Here is a 16,539-nt window from a genome sequence, read left to right on the forward strand (position 1 = left end):
CTGACATGGAAATGCACAGAGCAAATGGTGTCTGCCTGGGAAGGAGTGATGAGGGCTTGCAGGGGACGGGGTTTGGTTTAGGTCTCCAGGATTAGTGGGTATTCACTTGCTCCATGGGACATTTCTCCTAGCATTGACTTGAACTAGGTTTGTGTCGTTAGAGGAGAATTCGGACCTTTATAAATTAGACTCTCACATTTCAAAAGAAGGGGTTTGTATGACAGGTTTTTCAGGTCTCATGGTGGTGAGATTTCCAGTTCCTAAATCCATGAATAGAAGTAGAAATTAAGGGATCCCTGGGTGGTGCAGCGGTTTGGCGCCTGCCTTTGGGCCAGGGCGTGATCCTGGAGACCTGGGATCGAATCTCACATCGGGCTCCCGGTGCATGGAGCCTGCTTCTCCCTCTGCCTGTGTCTCTGCCTCTCTCTCTCTCTCTCTATGTGACTATTATAAATAAATAAAAATTAAAAAAAAAAGTAGAAATTAAGCTCTTTTCCTTAGGCAGTAATGGAAATGTCTACATCTATACATTTTAGAATTCTTCTTCTTCTTCTTTTTTTTTTTTAAGATTCTATTTATTTGAGAGAGAGTGCAAGCAGGGAGGGAAGGGCAGAGAGAGAGGGAGAAGCAGACTCCCCGCTGAGCAGGGAGCCTGATGAAGGGCTCCATCCCAGGACCTTGAGACCATGACCCGAGCCACCCAGGTGCTGCATGTTTTAAAATTCTTTGTTTTCAGACTTAAGTACATCTTGTGGTTAGGTCACACATGCTCTTTATGCAAGGATGGGGCACAGTTCTTTTTCTTTTTAATATGATTTCCTGCTTTGTAGTTTGGCAACATGATCCCAATCTAACCGGTTATCTCTCAAATACTTACGTTTTTTTATTGCTGCTTTTAAAATATTTATTTATTTATTTGTGAGACACACACACACACACACACACAGAGAGAGAGAGAGAGAGAGAGACAGAGACAGAGACACAGGCACAGGCAGAGGGAGAAGCAGGCTCCATTCAGGGAGCCCAATGTGGGACTCGATCCCTGGTCTCCAGGATCATGCCCGGGGATGAAAGCAGGTGCCAAACCGCTGAGCCACCCAGGGATCCCCCAGTTCTTCTGAACTATAATGTGTGTGTTAGATCCTACCCCAGACATTTGAGTGAATGCCTTAGCTTGGCTGCTATAACAAAATGTGATAGCCTGGAGAACTGACAACACAGGTATTTACTTGTCACAGCTCTGAACATGAAGTCCAGGATCAAGGTGCTGGTTCCTGGTGAGGCCTCTTCCTGGCTTACAGATGGCCACTTATTCCGCTGTGTCCTCACATGACAGAGATCGAGACAACTTGGGCCTCTCTTCCCCTTCTTATAAGGACATTGATTCATCTTAGAGACCCTACCCTCATGACTTAATTTAAATCTAATTACCTCTCAAAGGTTGCACCTGCAAATACCTTCACGTTGGGGATTAGTGATTTAACATAATGAATTTTGGGGGAGGACACAATTCAGACTATAGTAGATGGGTTTCTTGGAGATTTTGTTTTTATGTGAAATTCCTCCTGTACAGACATGATATGGAAATAAATAGAAAAATCAGCATTTGTATGGTTTTTGCTAAAGCAAACACAATTTTATCTAGATAAGACATTTTAGATATATATGTGTTTTTGAAAATTTATTTGAGAGAGAGCACAAGAGCATGAGTGAATGTGCAGGGGTTGTGGACAGAGGGAGAGAGAAAATCCTGAAGCCGACTCCCCACGGAGTGTGAAGCCAAGGTAGGGCTCCATCCCAGGACCCCAAGATCATGACCTGAGTCGAAGACTGACTGAGCCACCCAGGTGCCCCTTATTTTAGATATATTAAATGCGATTCAGAGACCAGTTGAAGAAAAGAGGAAATTTTAGTTGTTTCATTTTGATGAAAAAGAAAGATGCGATGAAATACTTGGGTGGTCCTTTCACTTTTAGGCCTTAAAGAAGTGACCGCCTTCCTAGATTGGTCAAATCTTTCTCAGGACTGTGGCAATGATCTGTTCCAGTTCCCTGGTTGTCCTGTAAGGAGGCTGAGCGCCCACAGAAGCTGAGTAATCTGTCTCCGAGTTTAGCGGCAGAGCAGGGATTAGAATCAGGCTTCCTGATTTACAGGCCAGTCTTTCTGCTTCCATCAGGGGTTCTCCAAGTTAAGGTGCATCAGAGTCACCTGGGGAGCTTATGAAAATGCTCAGCGTCCCCTGGGCTTCTGATTCAGCAGGTCTGGACTGGGGCTGAGAATTTGCGTTGCTGACAGGTTCCTCCTGGGTGACATTGAAGCTGTGGGCTCTGAGATCACACTTTGAGAGCCCTGGCCATACACAATGTTGCCTTTAATCTCTTAGGAGAGTAAGTAAACTCCCTGGGTTTACACCAGTGTAACCTTTTCCCTGGTACTCAAAGAATGGAGTTATTTAATTTCGTGTTACCAATCAGCAGTGTACCAAAAACATAATGATTAAATGAAAAAAAAATTAAAAGGATGAGAAATATAGTATTTCTTGGAGGGAGTCATTTTGGCATTTTCAAGGATAATTTTTGGAGATAATTCTAGAGGTCAGAACCACTCATTATTGAAGAGAAGTCACATGAGCTCTGAGGACCTTCCGTCTTATCGACATTTGCACTTAAAGAGTGTCTGGGTTAATTGCTAGGTTGTATAGGAGTGAAAAATTACTTCCAATTTTATTACTCTATGCTTTTCTCTGTTGTGTTCTGAAATGTTCATTTCTTATATATCAGAATCTTATCAGGCCCTCACACAGTTATGTGCCCATAGTAGATGTTAAATAAATGTAAGTTGAATTAAAAAAAGATTAAGGGGGAAAATAAAGTAGAACATTTTTCTGGAGAGATTTCAGTGCCCTAGGAAAATTACTATACTTTCTACATTATCACAATTACAGGCTTTTATGGAAAAGTTATAATTTATTCCAGTTTAAGCCTTATTTGCAATTATTTGGATTTTTTTTTAAGCACAATTTTGGAGGACGCAGCCTGTTTTTATGTTACAGTTAATGAGTGATTCATCTCATACCTTGTGTATCATTTATCATTCATCTGAAATGATTTATAAACACCTTATTCTTTGAAATAACTTAAGAATTACAAAAAAGTTGCTAAAATGGCTCAGAGAGTTCCTGTATACTTTTCAACAAGCATCCGTTGATTAGCATCTTATGCATCCATAGTGCAGTTATTGAAACCAGATAGTTGATAGAATTAATCTAAAGACTTTGAGGTTCACCACCGTGTCCCTTCTCTGGTCCAGGGTCCAATCCAGGAGCCCACATTGTATTAAGGTATTCTGTCTCCTTAGTCTCTTCCAGTATGTGACATCTCCTTTTGGCTTTATTTTTAATGACCTTTATGCACTTGAAGAGTGCTGGTCTTTTATTTTGTAGAAAGTCCTTTATTTTGGATTTGTCTGATGTCCTTTCATGATTAAATGGAGTGTGAAGTATTTTGATAAGAAGACCACGGTGGTGAAGTTGTGCCCTTCTCGGTCTCTCGTATTGGGACATACATGACATAGACATGTCTTATCACTGGGGAATTTTAACTTTGATCTCTTGGTTGGGATAGTATGTGATAGCTGTTCTCTAAAGATAAATATTTTCCCTTTGAAATTGATTACTTTCATTGCTTTACTGATTTTTGGTACAGAAGTTTAAAAGAAATGAGCATATAATGTCAGAATCCTTTGAGCCTGGTCCCAATTATGAGAAATTTCTTATCTCAGGAGGTTTATTATTATTTGTCAGACACAAACATAGCATGGAAAGGGAAAAGTGTAGGCTCTTGGAAGATTGGTTATTTGCTCAAAAACTTGTACTTGATCTTGGTCAATCTCAGTTTTGAATTGGCAGGAATGGATGCTATTTGTCCCAGTTCTTTTGCTGTGGTCCTGCAATGTCTCACATTTGTCTTCCAGTGTATGACTTTCCATAACTACACTGCTTTTCTTAAAATTCTCCCTAGAGCCTTTTTGTAGAAGGTAGATACACTTCAGTTCATCACAAGGTGCTATGATGCACCTTGTATGCTCTAAGTATTCTCCTACTTCCCAGCACTTGATAGTGCATAGTGCATGTGTTCTTTTTGTATACCATGGTGAAGTGCTGGATACATTACATATACACATCTGTAAGTTGGTTCTGTTTTTCAAAATGCCCGTGCCTTTTCTATCCCAACCAGAATAATTTGAAGCTATATATCTGGTCTGTCTCCCAGCAAAGCTCGCAAGCTCTCTCTCCTTGGATTCAGGGAACAGATCTCTTTCTGTTTACCAGTGACTTGCTTGGTACCTGGCACACACAAGGCACTTGATATTTATGAATAGATGAATATTTATATGTGCATTTTGTTAGTAGAATATGCTGAACATCTTCTCACATTAACAGAGCTGTGTAATCTGCACGGTATTCCAATGTATGGACATGCCATGGCAGCTTTATCTTTAACCCATCCTGCATCATTGGATATTAGGTTGTTTCTAATTTTCATATTATAAAGAGCTTCATGCTGAATATCCTTAAACACGTATTTTGTCCAATTATTTCTTGTAGAGTCATTGATAGGTCAAATGTATATGTACACACATAGAGAGTGTGTACGTGCATGTGTGGAGAGAGGGAGAGAGAGACAGAGAGAAAAATTACCTTCTAGGAAGGTGTATAGATTTATATCCCAACCAGTACTGTTGAGAATGACAGTTTTCCCACACTTTTTCCCAATGCTTAATTCTCTATATTTTTAAAAAGACTACATTGAGTTTTTGGGATTTTTTAAAGGATTCTTCCTGGAGTATGGTGGGTTGGGGATCATAGTCTAATTTGTTAATAACTTTCCATGTTTTCACATTGGAGTTTTTCAGTTTTTTGTGTGCCTCAATGAGAGAGCAGAATAACTCCCAATAAAGGCCTGAGTGGTTAACACCTAATCAGTATTTTACGTGGGGCACTTTTTGTATCCTCACAAAAGTTATAGTTGGCTATAACTGGTCTTTACCAAACAGGAAACGTTTGAGAGTGGGATACATTTCTAAATCACATCAAACGTTTTTGAGAGTGGGATACATTTCTAAATCACATCATTCAAAAAAAATCAACTATGGGTCAACTGTAGGCTTAAAGACAGCAAAACTGTGGAACTTTTAGAAAACAAGGTAGGATAGTAGTTGTATGACTCTGATATAGAGAAGAGATTCTAAAACAAATCACAGAAGACGCAGACCATAAAGGAAAAGATTCATAAGTTTGACAATATTAACATCAATAACTTGTGTTTATTAAACCATCAAGTGAGTGAACAGGCAAGTCACAAGTGATAATAGGTATTTTCAGTACACATTAGTGATAAAAGGTTGGTATCCAGAAAGGTAAATGGCAAATCAATAATAACAATAGAAAAATGGGCAAAGGACCCCACCTCAATAGGCATCTCACAAAACAGGAAACCCGAATGCAAAGATTTTCAACTTAATTGGTAATTAGGGAAAGGCAAATTAGGATGAAAAAGGTATATAGTTTCACACACATTAGGTTGGCAACAGCATAAAAATCTGACAATATCTGTTGTTTGGGAGGAAACAGCTGGATTGCTTATACCCAACTGATAGGAGTGTAACTTGGTACAATAACTTCAGAATTATCTTGTAAAGTTAGACACCAGTGTATCCTTTGACCTAGTAATTCCATTTCAAAGTCTTTATCCTAGAGCAGTGCCTCTAAAATGTGTTCCCCGGATTTCACGGGAACTTTGTAGGCAGATTTTGGGCCTCACCCTACACCTACTGAATCAGACTTTGAGGATGGGCCAGCTTAACAAGCTCTTCAGGTGAATGGGTACATGCTAAAATTGGCAATTCACTGCCCTCTAGAGAAACTGCTGTACTTGAATGCCTGGCGACATGTACAAGAATGCTCACTATTGCACTGGTAAAAGGAAAAAACTGGAAGCAGTGTACATCACAGGAGAATGGATAAGTTGTACTAGACTTCTATAGTGAAGGACTATACGGTAGTGAAACTGAATGGATTTTAGCTGCATGCATCACCAGGGATAAGTGTCAGGAAGGTCATCTGGGGGAAGAAAAGATACTTCCAGAAGAATATATATACTATTTTTCATTTTTTTTTTAAGTTTGGAAATGTGCAAAACAAAATTGTATACTGTTAGAGGACTATTTGCTAAAGTAATTAAGAAAACAGATAAGTTACAGACACAAAGTCCATGTCCGAGGAGAGCTCTGTAAGTATGAAGAGCGAAGGTGGTGGGGGCACCGAGAGGGACAAAGATAAGTATTTAATTTTCTTAAACTGATCTGCACCCAGGGATTTGTTTTCTTGTGCTTAATAACTTGCCCATGGTAAAATTGTTTTTTATATCTACCAAATATTTAAAACACAAACATCCCTGCTTTTTTTTCTTTTTTGCAAAGTCTGTCTGCATGGGACTATTCACTTTTTGTAAAAAAGATATGATGAGGTGATCATGGTAAAGACGTGTTTTTGCAGGATTAGGATATAAACTTTCAGGTGTAGAGATTTCAAAAAAGAAAATTGGTTTTAATGATAACGATTGTTAATACTTGCGGAGTGCTTACTGCCAAGTACATCATGTGCTGAGTTTATTTATTTATTTATTTATTTATTTATTTTAAAGATTTATTTTTATTTATTTATATTAGACATAGAGAGAGAGAGGCAGAGAAACAGGCAGAGGGAGAAGCAGGCTCCATGCCGGGAGCCCGATGTGGGACTTGATCCTGGGACTCCAGGATCATGCCCTGGGCCAAAGGCAGGTGCGAGACCGCTTGAGCCACCCAGGGATCCCCCTATTTTTATTTTTTTAAAGATTTATTTATTTATTCATAGGAGATACAGATTGCGAGAGAGAGCGAGAGAAGCAGAGACATAGGCAGAGGGCTCCTCGTGGGGAGCCTGATGCATGATTCGATCCCAGATCCTGGGATTGAGACCTGAGCCGAAGGCAGGCGCCCAACTGCTGAGTCACCCAGGCATCCCTTGTGCTGAGTTTATACAGTGAGGTTGTGTGGGCCAGTATCACCAGTACAGGAAAGTAAAGGTAGCTGTGGGCTTGCAAGTGCAAGTGGTAGAGGCTCTCTGATCTGAAACACCCTTAGAAAAGGTCAGAGCAAGAATATAATCCGACAAAACAGTTAATGACTGAGAGTGCTGGAGTTAGGAGAGAAAAAGTAAAAGCAAAGTGGGGAGTGTAGGAGACTGGTAAAGAGTCTGTTTGCCCCATTTGAAAAGTTACTTTGTCTTAGGTTTTTTTCCTAAGCCAGTGTACATGACTTTATCTGCTAGAATTAGCCGATGACAAGTCCCTAAAGCTGAAAAAGTAATAGAATTCTGTTTTAGTTCTAAGGATTGCATCTTCCAGGTCATTAGAAAGTGGTATTAGGCCAGAGGATTTAAGAAATGATACTTCTTGGCTTGGGCAGTTGGTTGCTAAAAAGGGAACTTTGGAGAAATTTACCTTTGCCTGTTTTTTCTTCACCTTTGATAATTTTTTTTGAGTGTCCTGTTTATCCCATATTCTGAGGACTTTTTCCTTAAACATTGCTTGCACTGAAAATCTTATTGAAAGCCATCATGGTATGACATTCACTCCTTGAAATTAACAAGTATATACAGGAAAAATAAAAATGTGGTTCTTGAAGCCCTATGTCAAATTATATGTCCTATGGAACCAAATAGCACTACTATTTTTGTTTGATATTCAGAGTGTTAAAATTGTCTAAATCAGGAGAACTGTCAAATGTTTGTAATTATATCATGTCATACTTTCTAGCAAAGTCAGCTCCTCACTAAGAAGTTGACAGCCTACGAGAGTCCCTCCATAGCAGGGAAGTCTGCATTTCAGACACATGGAGTGCCTGTCAGAGATCCCTTATGGGCAAATGTAGAACACAGCCTTCTTAAAACTGATTTTAGATACTTCAGCTTTCCTAGTTTCTGCTGCATTTTGCTGAAGCTGTGTAATCTCAGTCATAACTCTCAGTGTTTTGCAATGTGTTTGATGTTCACACTTTCTCTTTTATTTTCTCCTATATGCTGTGCTTTTTGTCTTGTAAATACAAACAGAATAGCATTAAATAAAAACAAGTAAGGTAGTAAGCCTAGTCAGGAAAAGACATTGTTTAACCCAGTTGGGAGTTAAACCAGTGTAATCATCCATTGTAACCAAAGTCCAGCTTTCTTGTCCCTTACTAAATATAATGGAACCTTGGTGTTTGAAACCTAGAAGCAGCAACAAATTGCTGCTTTTTTTTTTTAAAGATTTTATTTAAAAAAAAAATAAAGATTTTATTTATTTATTCATGAGAAATGGGGGCGGGGCAGAAATACAGGCAGAGGGAGAAGCAGGCTCCATGCAGGGAGCCCGACGCGGGACTCGATCCCGGGACTCCAGGATCATGCCCCGGGCCAAAGGCAGGCACTAAACTGCTGAGACACCCAGGGATCCCCCAAATTGCTGCTTTTTAAGTGTACAATTCACTTTACATTTCTGCTGACTGTGAATTATGAATTCGAATTTGGTATATAATTATTGGATCAGTTTATTATAGAATGAGAAATCATAGGAGTGCATATAATTATAAAGCCATTAGAATTTAAACTAAGGTGGTAATGTACTTTTAAAAATAGCTTAGAAAATTTAGATCATTAGGAATGGTAGGAGAAATTATTGTCTTTCAAAAAATGAGTTCAAATGGTTTTCATTAAGAATCTTGTAGGTCCATCATGTGGTTTTGGGTATGGGTATGGGACTACTAACTTTTGTCCCCATCCCAGACTTTCTTTTTTCTTTTTCTTCTTCTTCTTCTTTTTTTTTTTTTACAGAGAGAGAGAGAGAGAACTCCAGAGTGTGAACTCGAGGGGGGGGGGGGGCAGAAGAGGGGGCGAGAGAGAAAGAGAGAGAGAGAGAAAGAGAAAGAGAGAATCCCAAGGAGACTCTCAGCCCAGTGTGGAGCCCTGTGCAGGGCTCAGTCTCAGGACCCCGAGATCATGACCTGAGGCGAAATCAAGAGTCCCACACTTAAGTGGGACAGAACCCCCCAGGCACTCCTGGACGTTCTGAATCAGAATCTCTCTGTGGATAGGACCAAGGGTTCAAGTTTTGATGATTAGGTGAATTTGTAAGGGATTGATATTGTCTATAATTTCCTTGTTTTTTACAAATGTGGAAGTAATAGCTCCAGGTGTGCTCTTCAGGGATAGTTGCATTTCTCAAAGGTTTTTGAAAGCCTGAAAGCCTTCCTTAATGGTCTAATGATAAGCAATATGATCATTGTGGGGTTGGTGTGTGACAGAGGAGGCTGGCTGCCCACCTAAATCTGTCAGTTCTTCTCTTTCCTAAGACAGAGCTGCAGGGCTCCAGGTCACATTTTTCCGACTCTGGCAGGAAGCAAGTATGAGTCAAGTGGTAGGTGCCACTTTTCAATCAAGGCTTTTAAGAAGCAAATGTGCTGCCTCTTTCAGCTCCTCTGTGTCTGTCAGCTGGATGCAGGGAAAGAGGAAGCTCTAGGGCAGGCCTTGAAGGTGGGAGGAACCAGGATTCCAGGATGGACCTGGACCTGACTGCCTGCAGACCAGGAATACTTGCCCTGGAAATCTTCAAGAGTGAGACACAAACTTCTGTGTTTGTGCTTGGCCCATTTTTAAACTCACTTATTACAGTAGTAAAAGTGTTAGGCGTTACCTTCTTGCTGCGTTGGTTCTAGCTTCTGTATCCAAATCAAAAAGGAAAAGCAGGTTGTGAATATGTAGAAAACTAGTATTCTGTAGTTATCCTCCTCCACAGATACAGTTCTGTGATCTGTTCCTTGGAATGTGGAAGCATGATATTACAGAGTTGGGGTCTTTTATCATTCTGCCCTGTTTCATAGATGTGTGATCTGAAGGAAGCTCCTACCCACATGTGAATATCCATAAATGGGACTTTGTGAGACCAGCCCGGATGGGCTGCCAATAGCAGGGAGGGGACTGATTTTCAGAGCATTCTTGTTTCAGAATGAACTCAGAGCTGAGAATCCTTATTGATTCCTACTGATTTTTTTTAAGCATTTATATAATTAAAAGAAATTAGTAAATGAATAAGATATGATGTAGAGTTTTCCAAGGGTTAAGTCATTTGCCTACTTGATTGTTTTTGCTATATTTTATACCCCAGTATTTTAATCTCACATATTTTTTTAAATTGGACCTTGTCATAAGAAGTAATATATTAATATATGTGAAGTCCTAGGTTGGTCCTGTGTTTTTTTCCTATCCGTGGTTGAATAATATGTACTTATTTAAAAATCCTTGCTTGTGGTATGTAACTTTATTTTAAAATGCCATTAGTGATTTTCTGTTGCACTTGGGAAATATTGTTCACATGAGAAACACTATTTTTTAGTAACTTCAGTGCTTCATCCATAAAATTTGAATAGAAATAAATGCAGTCACCTGGAAACTAGCAGACACACTGTGTCTGAGGAGGCTTTGGCTGCAACATTTTCCTATTAAGAAGGTTGTTATTCTGTTTTCCTCATGTCTGTGTTTGTGGTCACTGAGGGATCACAAAAACAGTGTGTCTTAACTATTTGCAGACGGCGTGAAGCAGCATCTCCTAGAGTTAGTGAGCGGTGGGCCTGCAGAAGCCAAGAGCGTGGCATGAAGGGGAATCCTGAAACACGCTGATACTCCAGCAGAGAAAGCCCCTTATGGTAACCCCCTGGCCCAAACTCCCAGAGGACAGTGAGGCTTGGAAGGAGCTGAGAAGCACCACTGAATCACCGATTTAAATGATTTTGGGTGTATTAGGAAGAAGGGCAGTGAGGAACTCACTCACATTTCCCTCTTCTTCTTCCAGTTGCTCATATTCTTTTTTTTTTTTTTTTTTTAGTTTTTTTTTTTTTTTTCATATTCTTTTCCTAAGTGTGTGTAGGGTGCCACCGTGGGGGCATTTTGGGCACCGTCAACAGGAGGGGGTACTTTGTTGGAGGGGTGCCTCTGCCATCTCTGTGACTGAGGAAGTAGGCCAAGCATGTTTTCACTCCCCTCACAATTGGTTTTAAAGTTCTAGAATTTACCTAAGACATTGCACTTATATCACCTTAGGTTTTAACCTCTACAGTCATTTTGGTAGCTTGTCTCCTAGTGTACAAATTAATACTTTAAGTCTGTTTTAATATTTGTCTTTTAAGGTGAGAATGGAGTTTCTTAATTCAGGTGTTCCAGAATTTTGTAGACAAGTCTTAGGCACTGTAGACGTTGAAACTGAAACAGTGTTTTTGGTTTTCCTTTTGAAGAGTCTATCTTTGTATATAGTCCAGTTTTCTCTCCTTTCTTTAACCATATTTTATTTTTTGCATTCATTAACACCCATGTCAGCAGGCAGGATAAATAAAAGCAGGCAGGAAAAATAAAGGTGATAGAATTTGTGATGAATTTATTTTCCTAATTTGTACCACATCAGGTAAAACAAAAGAAGTATGTTAAAATGGTCCAAAAATATTCTTTTTTTTTCAAGAAAAATGCAGATAACTGAATATTGCTGAATTTATTGCAGAAATTGAATTCATACTTGTTACTGTTGTTTTTTTTTTTTAAATTTTTTTTATTGGAGTTCAATTTGCCAACATATAGCCTAACACCCAGTGCTCATCCCATCAAGTGAAAAATAATCATTTTTAAAAGACAGTTTGGAGGTTATTTAACCTCTCATTTATTCATTTTTTTATTTTAAAGATTTTATTTATTTGAGAGCATGTGTGCATGAGTGAAGGGAGGTGCAGTGAGGGAGAAGCAGACTCCCTGCAGAGCAGAGAACCCGATACCCTGATGTGGGGCTAACCTTCTCATTTGTCATCCTAGTTAACAGTGAGATGTGAGAGACACAGAGGTTTAATGAAAAACAGCAAAATCGAAGTCAGAAGGAGAATTTGGAGGGAAACTTGAAAATGGAAATGAAGTTTTACCAGGTGTAAATCATGAGAAAAGGGGTAAGAAAAGTTATAGAAGAATGCCAGCACTTTGTAATGAATGGCAGAGTAGTTGCAGAAAGAACCTTCTAGGGCAATGAAAGAATCCACAGATGTGTATGATTGCAAGCGGCTCTTAGTTGCAGAGGATTGGACTAGATGGTACGGACAGAGCTCAGGTGTCCAAGGACAGAAGATGGAAGCGGTGCTGACCGGATGTAAGGATGCAGGAAGTCTTGTGATGCCTCTTAGCAGCATGTTATCACAGTGTGCTGTTATACATCATGCCTCTGTCAGGAAACTGATGTGTTAGCCGGTTCGTGGCCTTTTGCTTGGGACACGAGGAAGGTTTATCTGTTGCAGATGGTTGATACCATTGAAATTTTGTAAGATTGAACATACATTAACCAGCTTTGCTAGGAATAGGAAAATACTTCATACTCCTCTGAAGTATGACACTCTGTTGGCGTTGGCATCTCCCAGAACTTTTTAAGGCTGGTGTGGAAACTATAAGTGGACAGGAATCAACAGATACCAACAAATAATTTTTTCCTTCTAATGGCAAAGGAGTCAAAACTTTTTAGTACAGGGGCACTCAGGTGGCTCAGTGGTTGAGCGTCTGCCTTGGGCTCAGTTCGTGACCCCTGGGTCCTGGGATCGAGTCCCACATCAGGCTCTCTGTGGTGAGCCTGCTTCCTCTTCTGTCTACGTCTGCATCTCTTTGTGTCTCTCATGAATAAATAAATAAAATCTTTATAACAAACCCAAAAATGTTTTAGTACAGAGACACAGCTACACTAGGAAGGATATAATTTGCAGTGGGCCCTCAATTGGAAGTGAAGTCTAAATGGGAGCTGCTAGTTCCTATGTAGTTTTCTGTCAAGTCTAAGAAAGTGATCTTTTTTTTTTTTCTTTAAGAAGCTTTATATGTATTTGATCCCCTGACAGTTCCTAGAGATGTGGCAGAGATCTTTGTAAGCCATCTATTTGAAACAAACTCTTTTTTGTTTTTTTTCTTTACTTTTTATTTGGAGATAATTTGGAGAGTGTGTGCACTCTCTTTACGTGTGTGTGTGTGTGTGTGTGTGTGTGTATACACCCTTTTTTCCCTGAACTTTTTTGAAAGCAAATTAACTATATTATGACCCTTTACCCATAAATCCTTAAGTGTATATTTTCTAGAAATAAGTATATTCCCCTATATAATTAAAGCATTTAATTATATAAATTCACATTAGTACTTACATTGGGGTTCTCCACAGAAACAGAACCAATGGCATATTAAATGTAGACACAGAAAATGACATTTATTAATAGGAATTGGCATGGGGGCACTACTGGGGTTGGGAAGACCTCTTTCGCTGGTAGAGAAGATGCATCAGAGTTTAGGAACTCAGCATCCCCAGCTTTATTAGGGTCTTCCTTCATGTCCCCATCCCAGGGTTTGGGGCTTGGATCCTTCCCAGTTAGCACTCTCAGAGTAGCAGTGTACCCCTGAGAGGCTGCCCATTCACTTTGCTTTTGGATCTAGCCAATCTCTGAAGGATGTTCAGCATTTGATAGGCAGCACTTTCCGCCCTGCAGCTGTAGGAGATCAGGCTTTCCTGCAGGGCACACTTGGAAGCTCTCAGGTCATTTATGCAGTGCTTGAGCTGGGACTTGACTCTCCAAGCTCATCATTTTCTTTCATTTTGTCCAGCAACATATGGGCCAACCAACCAGTCATTATATTCCTTGGTTTTTCAGAAATGTTACAGAGTCACTTAGCACTTTGATTCATATAAGTGGTTGATTAGGAGTATCCAGTGCAGGTATTTTGTGTATCTGTAATCAGTTCTCATCATAGACCAAGTATAAGCACTCTTTTTACACTGAAAACAGAATCATTAGCATCTTTTAATCCAATCAGATTAGAGAGCCAATTCTAGAAGTCCCAGAACCAAGTTAGAAAATTTATCCTTTAATATTCTCCTGTGGAACCACTCTGTACAAAAATGTGTGTCAGGATTTCAGAGAAACAGTAGGCTCACATATATGTGTGTATACAGATGAGCCCCTGTCTTATAGGGGTTGGTTGGCTTACACGACTGTGGGGGCTAAGAGCTTTCTCTTAGCAGCCTGCTTTCTGCAGGCTGGAGACATGAAAAAGCTGATGGTTTGATTCAGTCTGATTTTTAAAAGCCTGAGAACCAGGAGTATTAAGGCAGGAGAAGATGGATGTCCCAGCTCAATCTAAAACCAAAAACCAAAAACCCAAAAACAAATTTGCCCTCCTTCTGTCTTTTTGTTCCATTTAGGCTCTCAGCAGATTGGGTGATGCCCACCTACATTGGTGAGGGTGATCTTTACTCAGTCTGTTGATTCAAATGCTGTCCCTTCCAGAAATAGCCTCATAGACACACCCAGATGTAATGTATTACTGGCGATCTGGCCATCCCTTAACCCAGTTAGCTAACACATACAGTTAATCATCACAGTCTTTTTCGTCAGTTGACCTAAAATGTCCTTAATAGCATTTTTCCTTGCCATCACAGGATTCAGTCTGCGAATAGGCATTGCATTCAGTTGTCCTCTCTCCTTTGCCTCCTCTAATCTGGAATGTTTCCATAGTCTTTGTCTTTTATGACATTGACATTGGTGAGGAATGTAGTCCTCTCCATTTTTTTTCTTTTTAAAATCTTTTTAAAATAAAATATTCCTCACCTTGTGTTTGTCTACTGTTTCCTCTTGATTAACTGCAGGTTTTGCATTCTCACCTGCATTGTGCATGGGTGTCCTGTCCTTCTCAGGGTGTTCTGCCTGGAGGCATACTATGTCTCTCTGCCTTTCCTTGAAAATATTAATTTCACAGCTGTTGCTGATTTATCCACTGGACAATTACTGAGGTTTTCAAAAAATTCTTTCCTTGAAACTGATAAGCAGTTTTTGGGACAATGCTTTCATACCATTCAAACATTCTACATATCAGGATGATTCCCCACCCTAGACTTAGCATCCATTGATGATTCTTGCCTGATGCAGTCTTTGCTAGTATGACTTTCTATCTTCTTCACTCCCTCCATATTTACCAGTCGGCCCTCAGCATCCTGCTATATACACAGGGCTGTCTTTTCCCATCGGTTCATCCATCTGCCAACTATGAACATGGACTTGTCCATTCGTGTGTCTAATGGTGCTTAATTATTTGGTGCTCACATTGTCCCAGATTTGGCCAGGAGGAGCCCCTTCCAGCTGACTCTTGTGTCTGTGTTACATCATCATCATCATCTTTTTTAAACATTTCTTGGGCAGCCCGGGTGGCTCAGCGGTTTAGCACCGCCTTCGGCCCAGGGTATGATCCTAGAGACCCGGGATCGAGTCCCATGTTGGGCTCCCTGCATGGAGCCTGCTTCTCCCTCTGTGTCTCTACCTCTCTCTGTCTCTTTGTGTCTCTATGAATAAATAAATAAATCTTAAAAAAAAAAACATTTCTCCACTTTATGACATAATAAAATGTTCTAGGCTTATATTGTACACCTACTTTGCCCCAGCCCTAGAATCTGCCTTTTCTTGAGGCTGCCAAGTTCCTTTTAGTGGGAGTGGTGTTAGGGGCCAAGATCTGGTGCTAAGGGTGTATTAATTGTTTCTGCCCACCTCCCTCTGTTCTTGCGTGTCAGTGTAAGGTCTCTGAGTGCTTCCTCAGACATTTACTTTTTAATAAGTTCCCCATATCTTTCCTTTTATTTATTTTGATTCAGAGTTTAGTCCAAGAACCACAATCATAAATGTGTTTCTGTCTTAGAGCTTCTTTTTTTTTAAATTTATTTTTTATTGGTGTTCAATTTGCCAACATATAGAATAACACCCAGTGCTCATCCCATCAAGTGCCCCCCTCAGTGCCTGTCACCCAGTCACCCCCAACCCCCACCCACCTTTCTTTTCTTTTTTTTGAGTGGTCAATTTCCATTCAACCGTATGTAGAGATTTTTAAAAAAGCATCCCTGTCAGTTGTCTTCCCAAAGTAATATGTTTTAGAAAGTATAGGAAAATGCCAGGAGGAAGAAAAGTGACCCATAATTTTGCCACCCAGAGGAAATAAAAAAACTATTAACTTTGGTATATAAACGGACTTGGTTAAAACTACCTCCATTTAAAAAATTTAATACTGAAGCCTTTTCTCCTTTCTAAATATACTTTTTTAGCACTCAGATCTTTGATACCTAATAATTTATATTCCACATGTTCTGAGACTTGATAGTTTTTATATCGTGTGTTAGCTTATTGACATTTGGAATTACAGTGTTTCCCAGATTTCTTCCCAAATTAGCAGTTTCTGTCTTTTTTCCCTGCAGCTCTCTGATGAGCCATTGTAACCCCCCCCTCCCCCCCAGTGGACCTGGTGATGTGGTCTCAGCAAGAGCTCTGGAACGTGTCTCTTCGTGGGTTTTTGTTGTATTTCTCCCACATTCGCAATTTGGAAATCCCTTTTTCCTTCCTGTTTTTTCTGCTGGAATGAAAAAAAAA

General features: G+C 39.8%; 1 protein-coding gene across 2 annotated transcripts in view; it reads left to right on the plus strand.

Annotated features, from left to right (window-relative positions):
- The window catches only part of ZNF407 (zinc finger protein 407), a 446,836-nt gene that overhangs the window by 1,808 nt on the left and 428,489 nt on the right, over window positions 1-16,539 (plus strand). The window lies entirely within an intron of this gene.

Source organism: Vulpes vulpes, chromosome 5 (genome assembly GCF_048418805.1).
Source record: "Vulpes vulpes isolate BD-2025 chromosome 5, VulVul3, whole genome shotgun sequence".
In the NCBI taxonomy this organism is placed as follows: domain Eukaryota; kingdom Metazoa; phylum Chordata; class Mammalia; order Carnivora; family Canidae; genus Vulpes; species Vulpes vulpes.